Below are 12,247 nucleotides of genomic sequence, written 5' to 3'. Positions count from 1 at the left end.
GCCTTTCTTGACTAGTCTCGACTAGTCTATTAGGTAGTTAGAAGTTAACGGAATTCGGGCAGCATCTTCTCTATAACTTGCCCTATCTGAATTTCCCATTAAATTTTAAATTAGTACAGCCAACCAAAAACAACAACCATCAGCCAATACACAACTATACCACCTCAACATCACACCAAACAAGTCCCAAACAGCCCGCTCAAAACTATGACTCCAAAATACAGTTTTCGATCTTTATTTCATAAAATCTTAACAACACGAAATGGGGTGTCATGTAGATGCAACCAGAACAACTTATACCCATATTTAGAAAAGTTTCCAGCCCTGAAAGACCACAAAACAATTCCCAATACGACTCTACAATAATAACGACACTAGTTATATTTTAAGCCACTAGAATACGTCAAAACAGTCCCTACACGATCTGCACCTTCCTTCAGCTGTAACTTCCATATTTTCACTTCTCCAACTCATGTTTACATACCCATAACATACTTAAACACCTTCCCAAATGTTGCAGGAGAGAATCAAACCTTACCTTGCTGAAAACTTCCCTTTAAAGCTCCTTAACGCGCTAAAAACTTATGGGCTATTCGTCGCCCTATCTTGCTACCCCAAAAATTCAATTTACATGATTAAACACCATTATGTAACCGTAGGATACCTTAAATAATTAAATTATGGAATGAATCGGAGGGTTTACCTTGTTCTTATGGCTACCGTGACTCTCTCTTCTCTCCCTCAAGTTTTCTCTCAACTTTTCCAAGTCCAAAATACTGAAAATAAAATCTTAGTCATAATACAAAGCATATATATCCTTTCTTTGGGTGTGATACATGGAATCCCCCTAGGGTTGAAATGTAACATCCACCTAGGGCGCCACTTCAACCATACGGCCAATCCAAAGCTGCCATGTGGCAGCCTGGGGTCTACCCCAAGTAGGTGAGTCACCTACTTTGCCCAAGTAGGTGCGTCACCTACTTGTCACCTGCTTGCTTCCTTTTCGTAGGTTCATAATATCTTCTTACTTTAAGAGCCTATGTATTCTTTGCTACTTAAGCTAGATGTGTACTCAAGTAGATTAATTACATAGGACATCCAAATTGGTAGCTTACACAAGTAGATCGAGTCCTACGACCCATTACTTGGCCTCCAACTCCTTCCATATTCCTATAGCCCTATTTCCAATCTTCCTTATTATGGGGTATCTCATTCTCCTTTTCTCAGAGTTATTTGATAAGTGTATAGAGAGTAGGGGTTACATGGCAACTTTAAAGAAGGTTAGGAACATGTTTCAAAGTACAAAAGTGCGGGGTATAACAAATGATTCATCCAACATATATATATATAAAGGCCACCTTAGGAAGTGACATGTGTCAACCCCTAAGTGGTGACATATGTCAAGCCCTTATTGGGCAAACGCATTACCTCCTCCAATTTGGGGCTTTCTTGTGGCATGTGGTATCCACCACCCTTGCTCCAGCTTCTACCATATGGCACTCTCTTGTGTTGCCACGTGGCACTACCTCATGCTGCTATGTGGCACTCTCTTTTCCCCCTCGTAGGTTCATAATCTCGTCTTACTTTATAAACCTATGTAATCTTTGCCACGTATGTTTTGTATGTACTCCAGTAACTTAATTATGTAACACATCCATAGTAATAGCTTACATAAAAAAGTCAAGTCCTATGACTCATTATTCAGTCTCCAACTTCTTTTAAATTCTTATAACTCTATTTCCAATCTTCTCTACTATAGGGTATCACATTCTCCTTTCCTTATAGTTATTTGATAGAGTTAGAGCTTATCCGTCTCACATTGTAACTTCTAAGAAGCTTAAGAACCTTTAATGAAACTTAAGAAGTTTAAGAAGCTTAGAAATCTTTCAAGAAACTCAAAAACCTCTCAAGGTACAAAAGTCTTTCAAGCTACAAAAGTACGGGGTATAACAAATAACCTCAATGGCTAACATCTAACACCTATTAATTAAATATGCATGGTATGCTCATATAATCGTATTTCATAAATATATATATATATATATGCAAATGCAAGACATACCAAACCAATTAGTAGCAATGGCGGTCTCTTCCGATAGCTATATGGTATCATATTTCCAACCTGTGGTCATCTATATAATAAATATATAGTCTTCCAAGAAAATAGTTCACTTACCTCTAATTATAGCTTGGAGTCCAGACATAAAATGCCATGTATGATATGAACTTTGAATGCAAATAGTAGACCATAACAAGGACTTAGCCAATCTTGACTCATTGGTACTCTTGTCCTCATAATCTCATAATCACTGTCGTATAACATGCAAATGTCTCATAGAACCTCATGTACTTTTAGAACAAACCCAAATTATTATCTCAACTTTAGAAAGGTAACTTACACCTGAGGGTGTTCACAAAGAGCTTAAGGAGCTTCACTTAGTTTCTATATGTGTTTCCTTAATAGTTTGTAAAAGAAAGTATTTAAGAAAATATATATCCTTTAGTAGTCTAAATATAGGAGTTATATTTGAGATTTTTGGAAATCAATATATTATTTTAATGTTTTTAAGAAAAATATATTAGCGAGGTAGGAAAAGTGGTTGCAAATTCTTAATGTTCCTCCATAATTTGTTCAAGTCACAATACCCAAAGAAGAATAAGAATTTATACACATGGACCTATAGTCAATAGAATCGAAAAAATGACACATAGTCTATGACTACCCTATATAACCGAACGATAGGAATATTAACATAATAACTCGAACTCACGGCTTCTGATCACCATCCCATAAATTTGTTCAACAATTACATTTGGAATCATGTATTTTTCCTCATAAGAAAAAAGGGTTTAAGAAGGAAGAAACTTAACTTGAACTTGATAGATTTTATAGAATTTTAACTTTTCTCCTCAAATAACAAGCTATCTCCTCAAATGCAAGACCTTGAATCAAGAAGAAATCATTTAAAAATCAAAATGCAATAATAGAACTAATGTTACGCTAATGTATCTTACAATTTGATACCCATCTATACTTTTTCTTCTCTCCCAGATGCATATCAACAACAAACACACTCATACAAATCATTCCCATAAATTCTAGCAGCAACAACACAAAAAAAATACTTCAAAATAGTCCAACATCACATTACAACCCAAATACAGTTTTCCAACCATCTATTCGTGTGTTTTTGCTTACATAGCTTAGCTATCACTTGTATTCAATCAATAAATTAAAGGATAGGAATCATTATGTAAGAGTATAGAAGTCAGAAAGTTGGAACCAAGGATAAATTCTCAAATTTGGATTGACTTCATGTTTATGAGTCATACTATCTCTCATAGAGGATTCTACGACTCGTAAGAGTGAGTCGTAGAGTGAATCCTTGAGTATTGTTCAATACCACCCTAAGGAGATATGCTATGACTAAAAAGGATGAGTCGTTGTCCTATTGATGAGTCGTAATAATGATTCATATCAAAACTTCACAGGCTATTAAGGTTGCAGGTTTTCAAACCTATGGGACGACTCCAAATGGTGACTCATGGTCGTGAAGATGAGTCATAGAAATATCTTGTACAAAACATTTAGAGACTTTAATTCAAGACCCTTAGACCTGCCAGACGATTTATCTTGACGACTCATCATTTCTCCTGTGATTTGGAGTAACCAATTCGTAGGCATGAATTTTTGATTTAATGAAGGGTAATTATGTCATTTTCCAAGTTCTGTTCAATGAAACTTGACACAATTATGGCTAAGTTCAAGTCTATATATATACCTAATCCTTTGAATTTCCCTCAATCTAAATCATTCATCTAAATTCTCCTATGGCAAGAACATAAATTCTCTCAACGTTTCTCTTCAAGTTTCAAGCTAGGGTTTCAGATTTTCATCCAGGTTTTCTTCTCAAATTCTACGAGAATTCAATCAAGGTATATGAGGATTGATCCATGGGTCCCTTTCATCCATAGAGCCCCAAAGTTTTCTCAAATCTTCCTTCCAATTGTTTATGAACTCTAGTTTTGATGAATTACTTTGGGCTGTTTCAATTTTATTTTTATATGTTATCTATGATCATTATAAGCATTATATTATATGAATTGCATAATTTCAAGTTGACTTATGAATGACCATGCATTCGAAATCTCATTAATTTTAATTGGGTTTATAACCCTAGTTTGATGAATTGCATTGGTTTATTTTAATTATGTTTTAAATCATTATAAATGATAATTATAAGTATGTTTTGACATAAATTGCATAATTTCAATATGAATTATTAATGCCCAAACATGAAATTATTTTCAATGATGATATACATGAAGTATGATTATATAGTTCAATGATTTCAACTATTCTCATGGTTTTCATCCAACTTGAATATGGATATGAGTTTTACTGTAAATTGTAGTATGAATTATGATCATATATTACAATTATGTTCAAGATATGAATTACATACAAGTTAGGAATAAAAGTGACTTAGGATCCTTAATTGGTGACCTAGAAACCTAATGATATGAATTATGCAAGAATGATATTGAATGTTGAAAGACTTATACTCACATTGCAAGTAGGAAATGAAAATGAGCTACTCTATGAATCATGAAGTTTATGAAAAAATTTATTAAATGCACTAAGTATGATTACTATGTTATGTATTCCGCGGGATTTAACTTAGCACCAAATGAGGACTTGAGGTAGGGGATCGACCTACGGCATCCCTATATAAAATCTATTCTCTAACAAATACGTACCACCTTATGATTTGCCTTTATGGCCTAGATAATGGATCCACATATAACGTATATACATGACCCTCCTAGCGGGGTAGAATCTATATTGACAAGTAGATTCTCCTTTCTTCCGTTGTGTGGGGAGACATCTAAAATTCATGTTATAGCTCAGATGGTCTTATTGTCGGTTATGGTTCTATCCCACTTATGTATACTTGTGTACTCTTATAATCTCAATATGTCCTTAAATACTTTGATTAATATGGTTTTCCCATGACTTTACCCATTATCTTTTATCATGTACATCTTATGATTTATATTGATTTCATGCCCACATACTTAGTACATTCAAATTTACTAACGCATATTATCTCATAATGTAGGTATTAAAAATCACCTTCCTACACATGGCTAGTTGAGCTTCCATATCGGTGGAGTTTCGGTGAATCCTCATCTATCAAAGACTAGTTATGATTTGGTTCTTTCTTTCAAAGAATTTTATTTCATTCATAATTTGAGGATGAGCTAGGGAAATGTCTAAGACCCCGCCCATTTGAAAGTACTAAAGGCATTTTTAGACATATGTTGTAGAGTCTATGTAGTCTAGTTTAAATCTCTTATATGATTCATGATTTAGACTCTTTTCTATGTTATTTATTGTTTAACGTACATTATGTATGTTTAATGATATGTAAAGAGGCTTGGTTGGCGCCCCTCAAAATTTTGATCTCCATGTTACGACTAGGCCTTAGGTCGGGTTGTGATAAACTTGGAATCAGAGCACAAGGTTTAAGATGTCCTAGGGCGTCCAACATGCCGCATCAAGTAGAGTCTTATTTATGGCTGTGAAGTGCGCCACATCTATGAATAGGAAAGTATAAGGCATTTTAGAAAATCCTCACTTTCTTCATGATCTATTTCATGAAGTAGAGTATACTCTAAGACTTCCTTTTTCCAATGTTTATCCTTTGAGAATCTCATAAATAGCCCCAAAAAGAGCACCAATGTGAAGAGTGGCCAATGTTAATGAGTACCAAGCTCCTCCAGGTCCTCAAGACAATGGTCCCCAACCCAACCAAGTGACTAATGCGGAATATCGAACTACTATTACTATGCTAGCCCAAGTTATGGTAAACCAAGGGGTTGCGACTCCTCTTAATATTTAGACTTGGTGTTTTATGTTAAGGGACTTGCAAGAATGAACCCTCTTGAGTTCCATGGTTCGAATGTTGATAATGATCCTCAAAGTTCATTGATGAGGTCTATATGATAGTGAGTATTATGGGGGTGACTTTGGAAGAGAAAGAGGAGTTGGTGGCCTACCAACTCAAGATTGTTGCTCAAGTTTGGTACATTAAATAAAAGTTAGAGATGGTGGATAAAAGACCTATCGATTGGAAAGCCTTTATTCTTTCTTTCCTTGATCAATTTTTCTCTCTTAAGCTAAGGGAATCCAAGGTGTTGGAGTTCATCAATCTACGACAAGGCAACATGGGTATAAGGGACTATGCCCTCAAGTTAACTAAGCTATCCTAATATGATCCTTTATTGATTGCCGATCTACGGGCCCGCATGAGTGAATTCATATTGGGGTGTCTGATTTGGTTATAAAGGATTATCCTACCACTATGCTTATCAAATAAATGGACATATATTGGCTTATGAGTTTTACCGAACAAATTGTGGGAGAGAAACTCAAAGAAATGAGACTGAGGAATTCTAAGAAAGCCTGGTATGAAGGTAAATTTTCAAATACTAGAACTGGTGGTAGTAGAGGCCATTATCAACAAGGCTGAGGTTTGGGAAAGAAGTTTGTTAAAGATAGATTGCCATACCCTAAAGGTCAAGGTAGTGGTGTGAGTGCTAGTAGCCCTTCTTTTCCAAAGTGTTCTAAGTGTAGAAAGAATCATGGAAAAAGGTGTTTGATGGGAATGGGTGCTTGTTATAGATGTGGCAAGGTGGGAAACAAGCAATCCGAGTGCTCTCATGTTGCCAACAAAGGTGGAGAAGGTCTTCCTCAATGCCAAGTAGCCCAAGGAGGCCAAGTTCAACAAGGTGCCCAAGCTCAACCTAAGGATGGACAACATAACAAAAGATTTTATACTCTCTATGCCAGGCAAGGTGTTTAGCAGTCTCCCGATGTGGTCATGGTTATGTTACCAGTCTTTCACTTTGATATTTATACATTGCTTGATCCGGGATCCAATTTGTATTTTGTTCTCCTTACCTTGCTATGAGGTTTAATGTGTGCCCCAAAGTACTGTTAAAACCTTTCTCAGTTTATACTTCTATTGGTTATTTGGTATTAGCCAAAAGAGTTTATAGAAATTGCCCCATGTCGGTCTTACATAAAGTTATACCTTGTGATTTGTTGAACTTAATATGACCAATTTAGACATTATTCTTTGTATGGATTGGTTACATACATATTATGCATCCATTAATTGTAGAACACATATAGTCTAGTTTAAGTTTTCTAATGAGCCTATTCTTGATTGGAAGGGTAATGATTTGGTGGTTAAGATTCGATTCATCTCATGTCTTAAGGCCTAAAAAATGATTTCCAAACGTTGCATCTAACATATAGTGTGAGCTAGGGATGTTGATTTTGAAAATCCTACTCTTGAGTCAATCCCTATAGTTAATGAGTTTCCTGATGTGTTTTTCGATGATTTTTCCGGTGTTCCACCTAAAAGGAAAATTGACTTTGGCATCGATCTTCTTCTCGATACTCAACCTATTTCTATATGTCCTTACTGTATGTCTTCGATGGAACTTAAGGATTTGAAAGAGTAATTAAAAGATCTATTAGTTCAGGGTTTTATAAGGCTAAGTATTTCACCATGGGGTGCTCCCATTCTATTTGTAAGGAAGAAAAATGGGTCACTCCAAACGTATATAGATTATCGGCAACTAAATAAGGTCACCGTATATAACAAGTATATAATTGTAATAATCAATGATTTATTTGATTTTCTTCATGGAGGAAGCTATATTTCAAAGGTTAATCTTCTCTTGGGTTAACATCAGTGTCGAGTAAGGGAGTGCAATATTCCAAAGACGGCCTTTGGAACTCGGTATGGTCACTTCAAATTCTTTGTTATGTCTTTTGAAATAATAAATGCCCCTACAACTAGTATGGATTTGATGAATAGGGTGTTCAACCAATTCTTTGACACATTGATGATATTTTGATCTATTCTCAAAGTGAGGAAGAGCATGATGGTCATTTGAGAATTATGTTACAAATTCTCAAGGACAGTCATCTATGTGCAAAGTTTAGTAAGTGTTAGTTTTGTTAAGGTTGCTTTCCTTGGTCACATTATTTCCAGAGATAGAATTATGGTTGATCCAAAGAAGATTGAGGTAGTTATTGTCACGAACAACCCCATAGGCCATGACGGGTGTCCATGCTGGACACTGCGTATACCTCTGTTAACTATCAGTAAACCAGTCGCATGATTATACATTGGCACAACCTATCTCCTAAGGGGTCAAAACTTATCATTTAGGCAACATAACACATATGCCAACGAGGCTATCATAACATATGGGTTTATCCCACTATATACATACACGTGAGCTGACAAGGCTGCCATAACGAAGGGAACATCCCAAAATATGAGTCTTATAGACATAATCGAACACACATATATATACAACCCACACAAATATCTATAGACCTCTAAGAGTATTAATGATAACCTATGGTGGGATAGGGCCCCCATCGTACCCTTGAATAAACAGTATATACATCAGAAGTCTAGTACCAAAAGCTAGGCTCCGATATAATGGAGCTTTTCCCAAACTGCTGTATGGAATCCTAAGCTGGCGGATCCCCAAAACGTGCATCGGTACCTGCGGGCATGAAATGCAGCCCCTGGAGAATGGGGGGTCAGTACGATATATGTACTGTGTATATAAAGCATAACATGTCATTACTGAGACAACAACTGAAATAGAGATGCAGGCAACAAATGTAATAGTTAACAAATCACTATACCTGCACCTTATTATTTAATCATTTATCATGCCCGACCCTTCATGGGACACAGTGAATATTCATTTTATCTTTTATCATGCCCGACCCTTCATAGGACACGGTGAATAATCATTTTATCATTTATCATGCTTGGCCCTTCATAGGATGTGGTGAATAGTCATTTCATCCTTTATCATGCCCAGCCCTTCATGGGATGCGGTGAATAATAATTTCATCATTTATCATGTCCGACACTTCATGGGATGCGGTAAATAATCATTTCATCATTTATTATGCCCAATCCTTCATGGGATGTGGTGAATAATAATTTAATAGCATGTATGAGTAGAGTAGCGAGTAACTATATGCAACTAAAATTACCGTCTAAGATTCAAGGAAATGGTCAAGTGAACCGTCACTTGAAGATCAGGGTAGTACTTGTCTTAAGTATCCTCTAAAGGTCATTAGGGATCATATTAAGTGTAGCCTCAGGCAACATAGACGTGCATCACGATAATGCTACACAACTTATGCAATCAGAGACATTTATCATCACAGAGTCTTTAGAATAAGAGCTGATGTACTCAGTCACTACTCAACATATAGAAGGCTCGAGGGTAGTAGTTCATGTATTTTAGGACTTCTAGCATTCAGGAGTGAACACGAGTCATGAGTTATCTTCGAAACTTATGAATGGAACTCCTTTAAAACTCATATCATATCTCAATTCACTTACATTTAAGACATTCTAAAAGAAAGGAGAGATAGGCTTTATGTATACTACCCTTCATCATATAGAAGCCTTAAACGGCAATAACTTAACTATGATATGAGTTCTTATACCAAGAAGTGGGTAAGAATTATGAGTCATGCCTGGAGTTTTATGAATGGAATTATCCCCACATTTCATATAAAACCACTTATGTCTAAGACATGCCAAGAGAAAAGAAGGATAACTTCACATACTCATCACTTCCTAACATATGAAGGGCTTGAGAAGCCCTAGTTCAATTACTGTAAGAGTGATTTCATCAAGAAGTAAATAAGGAGCATGAATTACTCTTATAATTTATGAGTAGATTTATCCTCAAGCTCATATCATTCATTACTTAACTTGAAGACATGCCAAAAGAAAGGAAGAGATAAGCTTTACATACCTCTTATGGGTTACCCGTAACCATGTTCGCGTCGTCATCCTCTGAACCTATTTAACACAAAAATAATACTCATATTAATAACCTTTGACTCTCCAGTTCCTACATTTGTATTCAAGTATCCATAGGAACCATTTCCTTGTTCGCCTTTCTCGACTAGTTTATAAGTTAGTTACGAAGTTAACGGAAATCGGGCAGCACCTCCCCTATAACTTGCCCGATCTAAACTTTTGTTTTAACCTCCAAACCTTAGAATCCATATTAAAAACAACAACCAGAAGCTATACAACATTTAATTACTAAAATACGATGCAATGCAAGTTCCAAACAACATGCTCAAAATCACGATATCAAAATAACGTTTTCTATCTCTATTTTGTAATTTAACCACAAGAAATGGGACGTGATGTGGCTGCAACCAGCAGCACTTATTCCCATATTTAGACATGTTTATATCCTATAAAAACTACAAAACAACTCCCAACACAACCCCACAACAACAAAGACACTAGCCAAACTTTAATCCATTATAATATCGTCAAAACAACCCCTGTATGGCCTGGAACATCCTTCAGCCATAACATACATGTTTTCATGTCGAAAAATCATATTTACACATCCATAAAATTCTCAAACCTATACCAAAATGTGGGAGAAGAGAATCAAGCTATACCTTGCTGAAAATTGACTTTAAAAGCTCCTTGTTGCGGCTGAACTTTGGTGGCTTTTTGTAGCCCTATCTTTCTTCCCCAAATAATTAATTTATGCTATTAAACACCTTCATTTAACCAAGGTATACCTTATATAATTAACTCATGGAGAGGAATCAGATGGCTTACCTTATTTTGCCTGTAGCCGTCGCTACTCTCTCTTAGTCTCTAGGGTTTCTCTCTTTATTTTTGTTCTAAGTGCTGAAGAATAGGATATGTTCAGCATGTAGTACATCTATACACCTCCTTAGGAGGTTACACATTTCATTCCCTAAGGGTGATATGTGTCCATCCCCCATTGGGCCACCACACCCATGCATCCCTTCCTAGGCTGTCACATGGCAGGTGGGGTCTACCTTAAGCTGTTGCATCACCTACTTGACCCTAAGTAGGTGAATCATGTGCTTCCATGTGTCTTCACCATGTGCTTCCATATGTCCAAGTAGGTGCATCACCTGCTCACTTCTTTTTTGTGGGTTCATAATCCCGTTTCACTTTAAGAACCTATGTAATCCTTGCTCCGTAGGTTCGTTTTGTACTCAAGTAGCTTAAGTATGTAAGACATCCAAGTCGATAGCCTACACAAGTAAGTATAGTCCTATGACTTATTACTTGGCCTCCAATTCCTTTTAAATCCTTCCACACTTATTTCCAACCATCACTACACACGTAGGGCTAGCTTGTGCTAAATTTGGGATGGCCTCATCCTCCATTCCTTAGACTTATTTGACAACATCATGGGTAACACGGATCACATAGTAGCTTTAGAGAAGCTAAATAGATGTTCCCACGTATCAAAAGTCTGGGGTATAACAGTTATGAATTGGCCTAGATCGTTAAATCCTTTCGATATTTGATATTTTTGGGCTTATTTGGTTATTATAGATGGTTTGTGGAAGGTTTCTCTTCCATTCTATCACCTTTTATTACTTTGACTAAAAAGAAGGTGAATTCCAACGATCCGAGACTTGTGAGAAAAGCTTCCAAGAGTTGAGGATAGGCTTTCCTCCACTCTGATGTTGACCTTACCGAAACATTTTGATTGGTTTATTGTATATTTTGATGCTTCATGAGTTGGTCTTGATTATGTTCTAATGCAAAATGGTAAAGTGATTGCTTATTCTTGAAGAAAACTCAACTCATATTAGAAGAGTTACCCAACTCATGACTTAGAGCTGGCGGTGGTGGTATTTGCATTGAAGTTATAGAGGCACTATATTTATGGTGTCCACATGGATGATTTCACTAATTACAAGAGTTTGCAATATGTGTTCGCTCAAAAGTAGTTGAACTTTCAACAAAGGACATGACTTGAATTGTTAAAGAATTATGACATGAGTATGCTATACCATTTGATTAAGGTAAATGTTATTGCCAACTCTCATAGTAGCTTGTCTATGAGCAGTGTTTCGTATGTCAAGGATAAGAAGAAAGAGTTAATTCAGGATATATATAGATTATCCCGTTTGGGTGTACGCTTGGTTAATTCTGATGATGCTGGTGTTATTGTGTAAAATGGTTCTGAATCATATCTTGTGGTTGATGTAAAAGCAAAATAAGACAATGATTTTGGTTTGGTGGAATTGATGAAAGATGTTACCAAAAAATCCATTGAGGCTTTCTCCCAAGGGGGAGATGGTGTTTTGAGGTATCAATGTCAA

The sequence above is a fragment of the Solanum dulcamara genome, chromosome 10, assembly GCF_947179165.1.
Source record: "Solanum dulcamara chromosome 10, daSolDulc1.2, whole genome shotgun sequence".
In the NCBI taxonomy this organism is placed as follows: Eukaryota; Viridiplantae; Streptophyta; class Magnoliopsida; order Solanales; family Solanaceae; genus Solanum; species Solanum dulcamara.
Note: the sequence above shows the minus strand (reverse complement) of the source record.